This window comes from Zonotrichia leucophrys, chromosome 2 (genome assembly GCF_028769735.1).
Source record: "Zonotrichia leucophrys gambelii isolate GWCS_2022_RI chromosome 2, RI_Zleu_2.0, whole genome shotgun sequence".
NCBI lineage: Eukaryota > Metazoa > Chordata > Aves > Passeriformes > Passerellidae > Zonotrichia > Zonotrichia leucophrys.
Window position 1 is genome coordinate 143196876 of NC_088171.1, and position 17729 is coordinate 143214604.

Here is a 17729-nt window from a genome sequence, read left to right on the forward strand (position 1 = left end):
ATTGGAGCTTGTGTTCTTCAGGCTGTAACAGCCCTTTGGAGTAAAGAACTGGATCCTGATCTTGTGTAAAATAAAAAAAAAACTTCTTGCATCTGGCTCCAGCAGAAACTCCTGCATGATGGCTTGTAACATAGTCTCAGTTAGGTCCCTGCTTCATAGAGTAGAAAATGCCTTTAAGGCCTCCTCTGTTTAGGCTCTGCATCAGAGATATTCACATGCTATGAAACTACCTCAGGACTAAATTTTTTTGAGTGATAATCTGATGTTGCTCTTGGTAGAAAGGATGGGAGTTTGGCATTTGGGGATCATGTAGCATCAGTCAGTGAATGCAAGGGCCAGGGCAGCAGGAATTTACCAGCAGGTTCTTCCACTTTGGCCATATCCTCCCTCATTGGCATGTCTAAAAAAGCCCCAAAATTTTGATGAATGCTCTTAACCATCACTTAGTGGAAATATTTTTGGGGTAGAGGAATGAGAGCACTTGTCCCTGCCCCATTCACCTTGCATCACTGGGGTCAGGGTGGCAGCTCAGAGGCAGGATCTGTGCTTCCCCCGTGGGTGGTCTCAGCTCTACATATTCAAATCAAGCACCCAGGCATGTCACCTCAGTGCAGCACGAACTGAGAGAGGCACAGGGGCTTTCCAGCCCTGCAGGCCAGTATTAGTAAGAGGGTTTGTGTGTGGTATGTCTTTGGGTTCAAGCTGTGAACTGCCACTGGGCTCTAAAAACTGCTGGTGAGCCTTGGTAATAGCATTGCAAAAAGTTTCCGAGAATCATAATAACTTCCCTAAATCTATATATTTTTTATGTCTAAAGATGTTTGGGCATTTGTTTGTGATGAAAGTTTGCTCACCCCAGTAGAGGGGCTTTGTGCTCTTGCCATCATTTGGGAAGCTCAGGCAGGTAGTGGATAATGATAAGGAGGTGATTGTTGGGATTTTGCTTCTCTCTCTGTCATTTTGGGATGGTGAATTTCGGGGCATATTTGAGGGTTTGGTGAGTAGGTAGAACAATTTATAGCAACGTGAATGGCCTGTATGGTAACTTCAAGATTGTGCCAGCTAAGCAACTAAATCAGGGATTACAGATCCCAGGGCACCTGAAGTCCAAATAGGTTTTTAAATCACACAGGTCATTTTAAAAGAGATAATTAAGTTTCTGAGTTCCTCAGTAGTGCCTACAAATGTTCCTGCAAATGGCTCATGAAGCACTCGCAGTCTATAACTTCTGCCAAAGGAAAATGTGCTATTAGGTGGAAATTAGCTGCCCATGTGGCATTTTTTGTCTTGGAGTCTCAGGGAGTTTTATTGAGATGTGTTAATACATCTGTGCTGAAGGTACTACTCATCTGCACGCTCTGATAACCATCCTCATGTGAAATGAATCCCTGTGGAGCTGTTTGAGATCTTGCTGCTCCTAGTTCCCAACCTACCTGGTTGCCAAAAGCTGCTACCCACAGAGGCAGGGCTAAGGATGAGCTGATGTGCATCTGCACCTTACCCCTTGTTCTGTATGAGCACAAGCCCATCTTTGCTTACTGGGAGAACTGGAGCAGCAGGTGGGAAGCTGAAATGTGGCATATCTATTCTGTCTCCCTGTACTGGGGCAGTGGAGGATTAAGGGCTGGAAGTGCACTGAGGTGGAGGCAGTGACATGTCAGGTGCTGAAGTTAAGCTTTGAGAGCAGTTTTGCCCTCTGGAAGTGTCTGCTTTTTTGCACTTGACTGGTTGGCAAGGTGGGAGTGTTCCCCCACCATGTAGGTCAGCAGTGCAGCTTTTGGTTTCTGCTGCAGCCAGGGGCAATCTAGTCAACGCTGTCCACAGGGTTTCAGGTGTGATGGGACCCTGATGGATGGGACAAATTGCACCTTCACCTTCCTTGGCTGTGTGGCAGATTCTTCATCACCTGCAGAAGCACCCTGTGCCAACTTGTTTGGATGCAGGTGCCAAGGCTGCAAACACCTTTCTTTGATGAGATGTGGCGTGCCCCAGCCAGCTCACTCTGACTAGATAGGATACTTCAGATGGCTCTAGGGTGGATGAGATGAATCCTACACTTGCTGTAGCAGTGCTCATGCCCTGGGCTGCCTGGGGAGAGAGGGGGGTGTTAGAGCAAGTTTAGTGGGTCCTTCTTGCAGCAAGTCTGACTTGCCATCCTTTTCTGAAGAAGATAGTGGTCAGATCAAGGCCAGCTTGGAGAAGGGAAAACTCCTGTAGGTCACTTGCAACTTGGCAGTGGCTGAGTCACCTACAGTCTGTGCACCCACTGCATCTGTGACCTGTGGATGTGGTGGGGAGGCAAAGCAGGACTTGAGGGCATGGCACAAGAACAGTGCAGAATCTTTTCAGGAATAATGTTGTTTGAGGCAGTACAGGGACAGTAAATACTGTCCTTTTCCTCAAAGATTCAATTAGTTTTGTGGCAAATGTTGGTTTCTGTCTTGGCTCAAGGATTTCATAATTTTAACACTTGCCTTCTGGAGGTCCACAGGCCATGTGAGCATGGGGAGCAGAGGCTAATGGGTGCTTGGTGAGCATCCTTACACTGGTGCACAGGGAGGGTTGTTCCATTGGGCTCTGGCTGTGTCTCTTTCCAGCTCCCAGCACCTTCTCCCTTTCAGATGGTCCCTGGTGCAGGTGTATGGTGCTGGCTCTGCCATCTGCACTGGTTATGGTGGCAGCAGATTTTCCCCCTGCAAAGGGGCTCTCCCTGGCTGCTGCAAGGCTTGAGCAGGGAGCTGCTCTAGCTGACCCTGCTATTGCAGCAGATCTATAGATGTCCTATTAGCAAGGAGGAGGGGAAGCACCTGGAGACACATCTTCATTGGACCATGTCACACAGCTGTCGTAAGTGGGCAGCAAGCCCAGTCAGTAGGTCTGCACAGTGCCACTGTCCTGCCTGTGTGGCCTCACCAGCCTGGCTGCCTGTCCCAGGCAGTGTCAGCCTGTGCAAGAGACTGGTGCTTGTTTGGTTGTGTCTTAAAGCCTTGATTGGTATCAAATCACTACCCCAAGCCTCCCCCAGCCTCATTTTTCTCTTTGCATTTGGAGTTGCAGCCTCAGTTGAGTGAAAACACTCAAGCTAAACCCTGTGCCCCAACGGCTGCTCATCTGAAAGTGCGGAGCCAGCTCTCAGCAGCTGCTAAAATAGCAGAACTGAAGTGGGGAATGAAAAGTGAGATGGTGATTAAGACCCAATTTCCTGTCGTGGCCCCACAGTGTTCCTGCCGGCAGTGCAGACATTGGCAGCAGTGGTGTGAAATGTCTCAGCCTCTGCCTTGGGCTGGCTGAGCACTTGCACTGCCCTGTGCTGCTCGCTTGTCTCAGTGCTTTGTGGATGCTGGTTTGTTGGTTTGTTGGCTCCCCTGAGCTCAAGGGGATGATGAGGATCCTTTTAAGGAAGGGGGGAAGGGTAGGGAGTCCATGCAGGCTGGTCCTGGCTGAGTTGGAGTTGGAAGCAGCTGTGGTGAGACCCAGGCCAGCCTTGAGGCAGGCTGATGTTAGCTGCTTTGTGTTACCTGGAAGACATGAAAGAGTGCACAGGATTTGGGAACACTGGTAACACTGGTCCTCTGGATCTTTTTCTCCTATCTCTGCCAGTAATTTTCCTTGGACCCACCATTTAGGACTGGGAGAGAATAAAATGCAAGAAATTGCTGCTTAAGGGATGGTGAAGCTCCCAAACTGATGCTGTTTGTTCATTTGGGTTGTTCACCTGTCCTACTGTTTGGTCCCTCATGTACCTAAGTGTTGTAAAAGAGCAAATGCATTAAAATTAATTTATCTTTTTGACTTCTTGCATCAGAAGTTCATTCAAGAGAAAACATGAAAAATTGAGTACAAAGATGATGCTGAGCTGATGGCTCTTCCTCTAAGGACACTGTTCCGCTTGCACTTACTAACATGCTCTGTGTGTATGAGTATCAAAGGCAGCTTCTGGTTTCATTCTCACCCTGGAAGTGCAAATCACTGCTCTCCTGTCTGTGCTCCAACAGCTCCTAGGTCTGTGTTGTACAACCTGATGTGTTTCAGCAGTCCAAACCACATCATTGTAAACTGTATCCTTACTGATCAGAGCAGTAATGTGCAGTGCAGAGATGGGACTTTCTTGTGCTTCTTCGTCCTTTGAAGAAAGCCAGTTGCAAAACCCATTGAAAGAGCCCAGAACCCCACAGACCGTGGTGCTTGCTCTGCACTTAGTGGTTACCCCATTTCTTTCTGTGTTTGAAAGAGCAGCTCCCATCACCCACCCCTCTTAAACCCACCAGAATCTCTCACTAACTTTTGCTCTGCAAAGGTGAGTTACTGCTTAATTGGGCAGCATGAGCAACCACTGCTTGAAATTGTTGGATTTTACTCTTCCTGGCTTCTCTTGGGGTCACCTGCATCTTCTCCAAGGCTGCCCCTTCCTCTGCATTCATGCAGCTCACTGTGCTACTGGCATGGCTGGGAAGGCTTCTGTTGTATGAGGTCACATAACTGCCCTGCACAAATCTGATCAGTTTGAAGGAAATGTAAATAGAAATGTAAATTTATTTTTCACAGAACAAGTAGTAAGCACATGGGAGAGACTCTGACAGACAGTGAGGGCAGATGGGAGGGAGGCTGTTGGGGCAGATGTGCTGTTTCACAGCAGCCAAGGCGATTGCCCTGCATTGGTATCCTCTGCTGGCACTACTTTCCTCCAGCCCAGGAGTGCTCCTGCAGGTGTGCAGCCTGGGGCATGCATGGCCAGCATGCAAAAGGCAAGGAAGGGGTGAGAGGGGACTGTTGATCCTGAGCCTGGCAGAGCACCACGCATCATCTTTCCTGTGAGGAGGGGCAGCTTTTTTGTAGTGAAAGACTTCCTGCGCTCATGAAGAGACTCGTGTGACATCCTCTGCCATGGGGGAGAGGGATATTTTATACTCTTCTGGTGTCTTTCATACCAGAGGAGTTCAAAGTGCTTTTAAGACTATTTTCATAGTCCTGAGGAAGGGATCAGCAGTAGGTTTTGTATGAAATGTCCTTTCCTGCCAGGAGAACAGCACTCAACTGTGCAGCTGCAATGCTAGGAGCCAGAGCTTTTCCAACATACTGATGTCTGCTTGCCAGCAAAACAGCACCTTAGCACAGTGTCATTTCAGGAGTCTGGAGGAAGAGCTACCCAGAATTGTTTTGAGTATTTTAGGAGCTATTTTGAAGGAGAATTGATTAGAGAGGAAATAGTGCAGACATGGAAGGTAAACAGCTACGTTTTGAGCAGGCAGGACAAGTATGGCATTGAGGTGATAGTAGGGAACAGACTGCAGATTAATTTCTGTGCATAATGCCACCATACAGATGCAAAACACTCCCCTCTTTGACGAAGAGATCTTTCATATCAGTCTATGGAGGAAACAATGCTTGGTTGAAAGAAACTGCATAGGCTTAGTCTCGTGGTACCTGGCATATTCCCTAGTCCTGGGTCCCCAGGCCAGCAAGGCTATAGAAAACATGAAAATATGGAAAACCAAAAAACTTTCTCCTAGGATCCAAGCCAGAAGGGTGTTCTTCTGGGATGATCCAAATGTCTTTAACTAAACTCCTGCAACTGAGAATGGCAGTTTTGTTGGCATCTGTTAGTCACAGCACAGAAAGGCAGCAGGTTGTGTCACCATCCTGACTTCCAGGTGATGGTCATAGGGCTGGGAGGTCATGACAGAAGCAGAAAATTTGGTGGAAGAGGAAGGGTCTACTGTAGTGAAGAGACATGAGAGGTTGGACAGGATGATCCCAGTGTCCATGTCAGTCTCTGGAAGAGGACTGGTATGGGCTGCTCACCAGTGTGTCCTGATGTCACTGAGGATGGCATGCAAATGGCAGCTCCTCATGCTGTGGTCTTTGTCTAGAGCTCTGTAGCCATCCACTAGCCTGTGTTGGATGGCTTCTCCAGTGTGATCCCATGTTCATGGCCACATCCACCAAGCAGTGCTGGCATATGGTGTAAGTCAGGAACTGCATGGGAGAGCAACTGGGGTCACCCTGGCCAGCATGAGCCATTTCCAGTGGTCTTCCTGCTGCTTTCTGGTGGTGGGAGATGTGCTCCCACCTTGCAGTGTGTCCAGCCCAGGCCAGAGACTGCAGGTCACACTTTGATGTGCCTGCCCTTTACCAGCTGTGCCAGCTTGGGTTGCTTGCCAAGTCCACACTTAGCATGGAAGCAGCAGAGCCAAAGGATTCCCAGGGTGTGTTGGATTCTGTTTGCAAAGCCTGCAAGGAGATGGAAAAGGTCATTTTGTCTGGGGCAGGAGAGGAGGAAAGAGGCATAAGGAATGATGCCATGTGGATTTGTTTCATTCCCTTGAGGAAAACAAAGCATCTCTGCAACAACTTGATGATCCTGGAGATCTTTTTCAACCTTAATGATTCTGTGATTCTATGACAGGAGAGCAGCATGGAAATAAAAACTGAGATAAGGAAGAGATAAAAAACTGAGAGAAAAAAAAAGATAAAAACTGCCTTGCTCCTTAGCAACCTTCTCTTGCATCTCACCTCGCTGGGTCTCTTTACTACCAACAGTAGGGAATAAAACAGCAGAAAAAAAAAAAAAGCACAAGATGAGTTTTGAATGGATGCCAAGGTTGATTTAATTAGATGTATTGAATTTGTTAACTTCTGAACGATGTGGCTGTCATGCAGCACAAGTGACGAGCTGCGAGCAGCGACGGCAGCGTGGCACCGACCTGCCAAAAGGCTCAGCAAAGCAGAAGGATTGACCTACTTCCCGGGCTCCATGGAGAGCACAGGCGACTGCCCTCCACTTGCTGTTGCTGTGCTCCCTGGAGGGCTGTACATCCCTCTGTGCAGAGGAGAGCTCACCAGCCCAGCACTGCCATCATCTCCAGCACGAGCCTGGGGCTGGGTAAATGTCTGTGTGCCCCTGGGAGGCAAATCACTCAAAGCAAGGGCTCCTGCTTTGTCCTGACTTCTGTCTTCTGGCTAACACTGATTTTCAGCTTCTCCCACTTAGTTCACCCTTAAAAAAATACCAGTGTGTTCTGATAATGGGACTAAATGCTGTTGCAGCTGATAAGGGTGATAAAATCACCCATGCACACTGCCATGGCAACCTACGGCTCTTTGGTCTTGATGTGTGTCTGCTCTTTGGTGTGAGCACAGATGTGTAGGTTTGTTTGAGACTCGGCCCGGGAATCACCTGAATCTGGAGGATTTCTTTTCTCTTATGAGCTCTGACATGGATGTGGAGCCACTGAACAGCTCCTTTTCTTGCTGGCCACGCTCAGCATGGAGCAGAGCATGGAGCAAATTGCTTCCCCTTGCACTTTCCCAGGGCCCTGGCAGTTCAAATTGCATCTTGAAACATTTGTCAGTGCCGGGAAAGAGGCTTCTGAAAGAGAAATTTGTTTCCAAATGAATTCTGTAATGGTTATCAAGAGGAACTGCTGAGTGTCTGCTCCCAGGTCTGCCATCGTGCAATGCACGTGTAGATCCAGAGTTCTCCCTGCAGTGACCACAGGATCGCTTTGAGATCAACGTGATGCATCCTGGACAGGTAATATTCCAGTTAGAGAAGTCCCAACCTTTGAGATCAATGTGGTGCATCCTGGACAGGTAACATTCCAGCTAGAGAAGTCCCAACAACCAAGTGGGATGCTAATGTTCTGCCCCTGGTACCAGCCATGAGCCAAACTCCACGCATTTGTTTGACAGTCTTCTCCATCGTTCTCATTAGTGTAGATGCAGGAATATGTCCTGTCAAACTATGTCTGTTAATTGATGAAGAGAGAATGTGGATCTCCTAATCTTCCAGCACAGAAGTGGTGCTGTTGTGATAGGGAGTGTTTGCCAAGATCTTTGGAGCACGAAGACACTGACAGAGATATTTGTGAAGTGTACAAGTATAGAAGTGCTGCACGAAACCATGATCTGGGCTGTGCTGAGTATTGCTGTGTGACCAAATGAGATGCTGACATGTAAGGGAAGCTTTGGCACGCCATCAGCCTCCTCTGATTATTGTCAGTATTAAGCCCGAATTGGAAACACCAGGCCAGGTATTGTTGCTATTTCAGTGGGGAAATGAGACAGAGCAGCATTGGGGAGGTTGTCTGAGGTCATGCAGAGAAGACAATTGGGATGTTCGTTCCCACCACCCAAGCTCAGGCCTTCTCCTCTTCTTGCCTTAAGTGTGCCTTCTTCTCCTGGCCCTACAGCATTGCTCAGCTTAAGGAGAGAAGGGTTTGGATGGGAAGATGAAAGAAGAAATGTTATTTCATTGAGCAGTGTCAAGAAGTTATATGGGAAGAAGAAAAAGAGGATGGATGGAAGGAATCCAGCTGTCTTCTGCAGAGAAGAAATCTCTTTGCAGCATTGAGACTGCTTTCAGGGTTCATGATTCAGCTTTCAGGTTGGTTGTTGATAGTTGGGATGTTTTCATTTTGACTTCATCTGTTGACAAGGCAGTAAGAGCTCTGTGAGGACGCGTATCTCTCCATCACATATGACTAATTGTACTGGGACAGCCGTGAGCACAATAACACTTCTGTTTTCCTCCAGAACAGCTCCATTACAGACTGCCTGGTAGCTGAGCCCCAGCAAGTGTTTTTGCAGTTTTGCTGATTGTGCAGCCCAGATAACCTGTGAGAGAGCAAACATGGAAAGTGTTGAATATTCAACTCACAGCCCAGAAAACAGTCTTGTTTCACTGCTTGTCTGAACTGAGCTTTTAACTGCGTGTTGTCAGTGCTTTTCAGGAAAGTCATCTCGTCTGGGACATGTCATCTGGCAGCAAAGTGCTCCCATTTAGGGACAGCCATCAAGAGTTTTGCAAAGGCCAGGGCTCATGGCTAGGCACTGTTGTCTTTGTAGCTCAGTTTTGTGTTTTACTTTTCTCATCTCCTTGGAGAGCAAAACCCAATCTGTGCAAAACAAATGCATTTTTAAATCAGATTTGTCTTAGTCTTACTCTCAAACTGTCTCCAAAAAAACCAGTACCTAGCAGAACCTAGCAGAAGACTTTCTCCAGATGTTTTCTGCTGTTCATCCTATTTCTGCAGCAACCCAGGAGTTTTGGTACAATGTAAGTACTGAATTTAAACTTCTTGGCATTAAACTGATCACCCCTTGCTCCTCAGGGTAACAGCTGTATTTATGCATGAAAGCCACACTCTCATTCCTCAAGAAGTGTGTCAGCACAGATGAGCCTCTGACCTGAATATATCAACTCAGTGGTCAACAGCTTTATGCAGAAAGAGCTTTGGTGTGCAACTCTTCCACTTGGTGAGTTTAATCTATGTATGGATTACAACAGAAAGTTCTCTACAAGAGGCCATGCAGGTTTAAGGCTGCCCTTGCCTTTGATGAAATCATTGCTTGCTCCTCAAGGAGATTTGTGATATCTGGAATCTGCATTCATAGTGTGCAGGTGGGCAGTCTGTCCAACACAGGAACGTAGTGGAGATTTTGTGACTCTTCCTCTGTCCCTTTTCCCTAGGAGAGAAGCCAGTGTTCCTGCCTGCAGCAAGGCACTCCATCTGATTTTGGAGTGCAGGAGTACTTCTGTCGTGATGCTGTGACAAGGCCATGGTTTCTGTCTGGGTGTTAGAGGAGAGCACTCCTAGTCAGCAGGAGAAGGATGATGCACCAGGAGGTAGCCAGTCTGTGCAGACCTTCTGAGGGCTTTGACTTCTCATAACAAATTCACTGAAGGTCCATTTCAGTCTGTTTCTCCTCTCCTTGCTAGGTTGGCTTTGTTATTTGTTGTTGGAGGACAGGAGTTACCTAAGGAGCTCTGGGCAACTGAATAGAGGAGCTGAGCTTAGGATGTGAGCTTGGCAGCTGCAGACCCCAAGGAGGAGACTGCTAACTGCTCTCCTCATAGTGTGAGAAATCTCTGGACATGGACAGAACGTGCGTGGCATTATGGCTGTGATCTGCTCGGGATGAGTGCTCCAAATGCCCCTTGCAGGGGCTAATGCATGTGTCTGCAGCTCTTAAAAATAAGGATGTTTCCCAATGTCCCCTGTCAGCCTTGAGCAGAGTTCCCGTCATTCCTGCTGGATGCCCTGCGGTGGGAAGAGCAGGCGTGCTGGCTGCCAGTTCAGGTCTAAAAATGATGTCTGTGCAAAGTCCATCCTTGTCTGGACTCCAAGGGGCTGCTGTGCACAAGGCCTTCACACAGTTTCCTTAACAGGCTCCTTTTCACTTTTTCCAGGGACTTGCACTGTGCTTCATTTCAGAGTGATCCAGTGAATTAACATATTGTTGCTGCTGCCTGGGTAATTGCATGCCCGGGGTCTGCTCTGCTCCAGCACAGTCTTCCCGGCTTCCCAGACAGAAAGCATCCTTCTCCTTTGGCAAACAAAGTTGCAAAGTATTGCCCTGAGGCCTAGCTCAAAGACTGGAGGAATGGGAGGGTGGAAAGAAGAGAGGGAATCTGTTTCTGAAGGTATATCTGGCTTCAAGAGCTTACTTATCAATGAGGTGCTGGAGATGGAGTTTTTCAGTCTTTATTTCTGTACAAAAATACTAATTTTGCCTGAAGCTGTGGTTTTCCGGCTGATATATGCAGATATTGGTATGGGTGCAGTTACAGAAATTTAGTTTAGTACAAGTCACCATGAGGACTCAGAACTGCTTGAAATGAGCTGTCCTGGGTCACACAGGAATTTCAGCAGAAGTTGAAACTGAGTGGTCTGATACCCTCTTTGTACTGAAAATAAAACTCTTTGAATAGGTAGGTGTAAAAATGCTTGCTGGTCTCACTTCCAAGTGCAAAAAATGTCACGTGTGGATAAACCCTTAGAGCCTCTAAGTTCCTGTGAGACGAGACCACATCTCAGAACACTTTGGTGAGCATATTATCGAAACAAGGTGGGTTTCCTGATGCAGATGCAAGTTTGTATTTTTGAAAGATGATACTCAGTCAGGACTGACTTCTGGTGGGGAGCTGGCATCCCTTAAGCAATGGTCTCCAAAAAGAAGTGTGGTTATGTGCATTATGAGGAGGGCAGCTTTACCTCCTGGCACAGCTTGGCTATCAAACAGATGCATTAAGAGGATGAAGAGCATCCAAACTCAGGGATAGTGGGGAGGAAGTTGATTTATGGCTCTGCCACTGACTTTCTTAGTGACCTGGGGTAAGAAGATGAACCTCTCCTTTTCTACCTTCTCCTCTTCTGCCCACCCAGCACCTCTGGCAATAGCCTTGTAGTTTGTATAGCTCCTTCTAAAAAGCTGGAATTTGGTAGTGCTATCTGTTAAGTCCCTTTTCATCTTCTCAGTTGTGAACATTTCCTGTCTGTTAGCAACATAAGCTATTTTGACTGAAAGGAAGACATTTTTCCTACACTTTTTTTGACACAAGGGATGGAGAGGATGATGTGGACATGTTGACAGAGTAGCTAGGTCATTCTTGCACCAGAGCTGTGCAGTTTGAGGGGCAGAGGGAAGGCTTCTTGAGGCATCTCCATCCTGTGGAATAGAGGCTGCAGCCTTGGGCAGTATATGGAGAGACGTTTTGTGATTGGCCTAGCCATGGGGAATCCTGATTGATCTGTAACTATGTGTGTGTATTTATGCACATACATAAGGGAGGAAGATGGATGTGTGTGTGTTGCAGATGGGATGTGGACAAAGGTTCCTTGGCCGCTGGCACCCCAGCTGAGATGAACAGCTGCCTGTGGGCTGCTGTGAGACTGCGTGCAGGACTGGGGTTTGTTGTGTCCTGAGAGGAACATAGACAGAGTGCCCAGGGGTGCCTTCTGGGCCTTCATGGCCTTGGATGTGGTTGTTTCTCAAACTCTTTCACTTGGGGGATATCTCAGTCCCTGAGCACTGAGTGATTCCCACCCTTTCCTCCAAAGCCTTTGCACTGGTGGCAGTTTGGAGATGGCCAATACAGGCTGAAAGGGATCTTGGGTGGGTCAACTGTGAGATCAGACTGGGTTGTTCATGACTTTGTTTGGTCAAGTCCTGCTCTCAGTGAACTCACTGTGTTCCCAGTGACCTCCCTGCAGGCACTGGGGCTGCTGCTGCATCCCTCAAAGCCATCTCTGCCGTGGCTGACAAGCCCAGCTCCCACAGCCTCTTCTCTTTGGGCAAGTTACCAGTGCTCCTCCACTGCGCTTGCTCTAGTTTGTCCATGTGTTTCTTGTACCAAAACAAGATGCAGTGTCTGGATGGGGTCTAATGAGGGCTGAGATCTGGCTGTTTCTGCTCCTGCAGGCCATGCTGTTGGTCTTTGCTGCAGTTTCTTTCCTAAGGTCCAGTTAGCCTGTGGTCCCAACAACTGTCCCAGCCCTTGAGGAGTGGCAGAGCTGCTGGGACGTGGGGCTGTGCCTAGCTGATAGTTAAATAGGATCCGTGTAACTGTGCTTGGAGAGCCCTGAGTGTTTCTCCACAGCCAGGAGAGAAGAGGAGCACAGAGGAGCCCTGGGGTGGCAAAGTCTTCTCCCTGCTAATGGTGTGGGCTCCTGTAGGGAGAGACACAGAGCCCAGACAGAGGAGGCAATGACCTGAGTTCTGCAGGAAAAAGCAGAGAGGTCTAGTGTTATAACTACCACTGTCTCACTTACTCATCTGGAAAGCAAGATTTTACTCGCTGCTCTGCTTCTCGTGGGGCTGTGACTGTTGATGGCTATGGACAGCTGAGGTCCTGCAATACCAGTGCACAGGGCTGTGGAACATACCTCACTGTGCTCACTGCTGGGCTTGAACCACCACCTCTGGAGCCATGAGCAGAGGAACAGTGTGTATCCATGTATGTATACCACACTCAAACAAAATGCTGCGATTCCAGGCTGTGCTGCCAAGTTGGTGTGTGAGTTTCAAAGCAGCAACCTATATTCTTGATGATCCAAGAGCCTTGGGAAAAGATCCATTTTTTAATGCTGTACTAATTTAATAAATGGCTTTTTTTAGTGTAGGAAGGCAGCAATAAAAGACAAAAAGGAGAAAGAAAAGACAGAAAGACCTGTACAATCATTTTAAAGGTTTTCTGCTTTTCTGTTCATGTTCTTTTCAGGAAATGAAACTGGCTATATATGTGTAGGATTGAAACCACATATCACAAGCCACTGTCAAGTTCATAAAGTGACCACATTGAAAAAATAGTGAAAAAATGGGTTCTTACTGGTGCCTTCCTAGCCTGTAGGAATCCTGGCTGTGGCTTGTGATTGTAGTAGGGTGAAGATTTGCATTTTCAAGTTGGCGGTTTTCCTTTTTGCTCTTCCACTTCCTACAAACTAATTTAGTGCAGTGTTAATTGTGAATCTAGAATGCAAATCAACTCACCTGCTTGTTTTTTCTTTCATTTTCAGATTTTCTAAGTATGGAAGCTCTCCTGAGGAGCTGCATTATGTGCTGCAGCCCCTGGGATGGGATGCAATGCAAGGAGTGAAGAAGAGCTGCAATGTACCACTGTTTTTGTGAGGAGAGGGGCTTTCTGGCATGTCATATGGTGCCAAAAGACATTTTACTCTTGGCAGCAAAAATCCTTATCCTTCTTGGTTTTTTTTTTTTTCCGGGACAGATGCTATTTCCTGTTAGAGATGCTTTGTATGCAAATCAAGGTGGTACAACAAGAAAAAAGTCCTGAAAGCAATCACACCGATAAACTCAGCCCACTGGGGAATTCCTGCTTATCATTTATCTTTTGTTTTTTCAGTTCTGTACAAGATACTTCTTTGCCTGTGCTTTCTTACAGTCTTTAATGTTTGTCCTGCCAGACCTCTTGCTTGTGAGCTACAGTGCTTGCATTTTGCAAGGCTCCATGTCAGTCTGCACAAACAAAAGGCAGTAAGTGCTGGAAATTGGGGTTAACAGTCCCTGTGTTTCAGCTTGATCTTGCATTGATCTGGTGCTTTCTTAAGTTCAAACCAGATGTGAGCCTCACACTACAGATTGCCACATGGCTATAGTGATGATCTACTGGAAAGGTGATCCCAGAAACCTCAGGAATGAAAAAAAAAAAGAGATAAAAAGCAAAAAGAAGCCAGCAAAAAGTTTACCTAGTAACTTAAACAGGAGTAGGATTTGACTTGAGGCACCTCAAGAGATGGTGTGGGCAGCACTGCACTAATGCAGTAACATGAGTATGCAGTAACATGAGTTGATCACCTCAGTGCTCCAGCAGAGCAAACTCACATAGAATCACAGACTGGTTGGGGTGGGAAGGGACTGTAAAGATCATCTAGTTGAACTCCCTTGCCATGGGCAGGGAGGCCTTCTGTCAGGTTTTTCAGGGCCCCTTCCAACCTGGCCTTCAACACTTCCAGGGGTTGGGCATCCACAACTTCCCTGGGCATCTGCTCAGCCTGTGCCCTACAGGTGTCCCTATAAGTGGATGGGGCTGATCAAAACCTGCAAAACCAGGCTGCCACCCTGCTGATGTTACAGCAGGCTGTGAGGGTGAAAAAAAGACTCAGAAGCAGAAAAGGATGTGTCAGAGAGCTGCAGAACAGCATTGCCAAAGAACGTTCTCGTGCGTGTCCAGAGATAGCCACTGCAGCCCAGGTCCTGTTGAATCATGCTGTGGTTGTTCTGGCCTTTGTGTGGGTAACAGTGATAATCACTGTGTGTGGTGTTGGGTTTTGTTATTTCTTTTTTTCCCCCTTAAATGTAAAATTAACAGTCAAATTAGCATTGGTGAGGCAGCAAGCCTGGTGCAGTCTTTATCTATCCTGAACCTCGGAACAAAGGAGGGGAGGAAAATGGCTTGGCCGGTTTGGCAGTCGTGCACGTAACGGTCCCGGAGTTCAAAGCAAAGGGCACAACAGTCAGATACCCCAACCCGCCTGGGCTTGGGCTGATAACTCACATTTCAAAGTAAAAGGCAATCCTACAGGGGCTCTGCTGAGTGCCTAAAGCTCCAGTGCCGAGTCGTCTTTAAAAGGGGATTTCATAAGGAGTAATATGAACAGAAATGGCTCTTTTGTGGTTTTACACATTCCAGGCATGCCAGGACTGTTCCTGTCAAGGATGGGCAGTCTCTGGGGTTTTGGGTTCTTTTTATTTTTTTTTTTTACCCCAAATATTTGCCACAAACTAGCAGCTGAAATGGTGAAAAATAAATTAGAGTTGCAAAATCATTACAGTAGCAGTAATGGAAACTGTGAGGCTTATACTTAAATTGGCTGTGGGGTTTCACTCCATCTTCTGCACTGTTGCACTGTGAGGATTACTATTTTACCTGCTATGACCACTTCAGGGTGGATGATTTGAAAGCGGAGCTTTAACTGTTGGTTACCCAGGACCTCAAAAAACAATGCTTTTGGATTTTTCAGAAACAATACCTTTTCAGCTGAACCACTGTTAAGTCTGAATTCTTTCAGTATCAGTGCAGTTATGTGGCCACACAGCATCTTTATGTGATGATTTCTGCAGGTCTGTGTAGACAGAAATGGGGCCCAGCTGTTCCTGCTTCAGGTGCACTTTTGTTTCACAGAGGTTATGCAGGCTTGGATTGCACCTGTACACATTAACACAGAATTTTAATTGATGTAAGAGTTTCAATGCACAAAGTTGTGGTGCCTGAAATCTTAAAGGAGAGCACCTTTGCTCTGCCTTAAAACAGTCTGAAGTTTCATGTGCAATAAAACACTAGATGGTTTGTGTAGACCTGCCCTGCTAGATGAGGGTCTAATTCATAAGCCTGCTGTCCTCTTCTTCTCCACATGGATACTGCTCCTCTTGACATGTCCTGTGTCTGGTGTAGTAGCAGGACCTCATGGACAGCTGGGAAAGCCACAGCCAGAGGTGTTACTGCTGTCTCCTCACAAAAGGTATGTCTATAACAATGTTCTGTAAGGTGTGTGCCTCAGCCCCCCTGAGACGCCCTACACAAACTCTCAGTACCTTTATAAGCAGCACACACTGACCACAGCCAGCTCAGCACCCTCATGAGCTGGAGCTGCACCTTTACCTGCTCTGCAGGTGACACTAATCCTTCTGGGGGGGAGCAGGAAATGGAGCTGGGCTCATCCCAGCAGAGTCTGGACCATGGGACCACAGATATCCATCCTGAGAATTTGTTTTCAGCCCAAGTTTGACTGGGGCACAAATGCAGGCAGAAGGTGAGAAAGCATCTCTTTGAAAGTGGCAATAAAAGAGACACTGTTGGAATGAACTTTCTGGCCTGGTTTTATTAAATTTGAATATGGTTACTTAGAGGTGAACAGGAACTGGAGTGGATTTAGGGGATGGTTTCTGAAGCCCCCCTCCCATTCTCCAACATGGGCTGATGTTACAGGGAAGTCTCAAGGCTGTTGCCTGGGCTGTTTTGGGTCTGTGGGTGGAGGAACCTAATCACCAGGGTTGCCATCAAATGCTTCACTTACAAGATACAAGGAAGGAGTGCTTGTGTTAATTCTGTGCTCAACATACATATTTTTCATCTTGGACAAGTCTGGTCTTCCAGCCTTCTGGACTACTGCCATTTTGGGTTTGGGAAAAAAGTTTTTTTCTTTCTCCATCAGTGCTACCAACCACAGAATTTTGGAAACAAAAAGTCAGAATGGGGTGTTCAGTGGTGAGCTGTCTTTTTACTAGGCTGATCTTTCAGGAGTTGGTTTTGAGGTGGATTTCATTCTGTCCACTCAAAGTTTCTGCTGTGGAAATATTTATTGCTGTGAAACTGTAGCAAGCTTTATAAGTGGCAGGAAAAACTACTTTTGTAACCAAACAAGTGTGCGTTCCCTACAAGTCACACGGGTGTACATTTGGAATTTTTTTGTTTTGTTTTGTACCAAAACAATTTTTGCACTGTGTTATCTGGAGTGGGAAGATGAGTGGACCTTGCATTTTAATATAGATTTCATCCATTTAATCACAGCAGAAGCATACATAGAGATTCTCTGTTATTCTTCTTTTTCTGTGTATTTGCTTAGTGTTTTATGCCTTAGAAATATCTGTTTTCCTTCTTTTTGATGGTTTGAGAGTTTTGATAGAGACAACAAAAGTGCTTAAAAGTATTAATGTCCTTGGGAAGGCTACAAAAGTTATGCAGTGGTGAAGAGATGCAGGCAACCTGTAGAAGAGCCAGATTTTGACAGCATGGGAAGTGGTTAGCGCCTCATTGGACATCCTCACATCAAAGCTGGACAGTGGGCTCTTGAGATACTCTGTTTGAACCACAAATTGCTGGGCTTTGGGCAGAAATCACTGTGTGAAATTCTGTGGTCTTTATTAGGCAGGCGGACAGACAAAATAATTTTGCTGGTTTCTCTCGGCTCTTAGAATTTATGAATCACATAGTCAGGGTGTTCTGGGGGGGTTTGAGTTTCCATGAAAAGTTTGCTGTGGCAGCACGCAGACAACAAAACCCATCTGTTCTCTTGTCCTTTCATCATGCTTTCGAATTGTTCCAGAAGGAGGATGAAATTTGGCTTGTTATTTAAATTTCAGTATGGGTGGCCAAAGCAACTCTACCTTGGTTATTATGGGCCTCCTGTGACCACAGGAATGGATGGTGCCTTATGCCAGCCCTGATTTAACAAACACCTGAGGACCGACTCAGCACTGCAGCATAGCCCATGGGAATTGTGTGCCATGGGATCCTGCAGCAAGGCAGTGTCTGGGAATATCTCCACACTCTTTAGTAGTAAGGATGTAATCAGCCCTTGTAGGCTGGTATCTGATTAAATAGCACAGTGTGGAAAAAAAATCAAACCCACACTCATTTATGGCAGTTGGACATGTGTAGTTTGGAGGAAAGAATTGAGGTTCTGTCTGAAGTTGTGTGAGCCCATCTG

At 46.7% G+C, this 17729-nt stretch overlaps 1 long non-coding RNA gene across 1 annotated transcript in view; it reads left to right on the forward strand.

The window, feature by feature from the left end:
- Positions 1-14112, forward strand: part of LOC135443398 (uncharacterized) — an 87906-nt gene extending 73794 nt beyond the window's left edge. Inside the window, exon 4 of the long non-coding RNA XR_010439006.1 lies at positions 13299-14112. This is a non-coding gene — a long non-coding RNA (uncharacterized LOC135443398). The remainder of the gene's footprint in view (positions 1-13298) is intronic.
- The last annotated feature ends 3617 nt before the right edge of the window (positions 14113-17729 follow it).